Below are 217 nucleotides of genomic sequence, written 5' to 3'. Positions count from 1 at the left end.
TGCTGTTGTATTGGGGCCTGTTGGGGTCGCTGTGTGGCAGGGGACCGCCTCAAGTTTAAAGACTGACGTTTGTTATTTATAACCTGGAAAAGAACAAAACAAACATAAAACTAATTATATTCCAAGAGTTTAATTAAATGAATAATATTTTTTATAGACATATAGTGATGATTTCTGGGTAATATGTAGACGACCAATGTCAAGTCTGTATTTGATC

This window comes from Morone saxatilis, unplaced genomic scaffold (genome assembly GCF_004916995.1).
Source record: "Morone saxatilis isolate NCDOM2014 unplaced genomic scaffold, NCSU_SB_2.0 Contig75, whole genome shotgun sequence".
Taxonomy (NCBI): Eukaryota; Metazoa; Chordata; class Actinopteri; family Moronidae; genus Morone; species Morone saxatilis.
Note: the sequence above shows the minus strand (reverse complement) of the source record.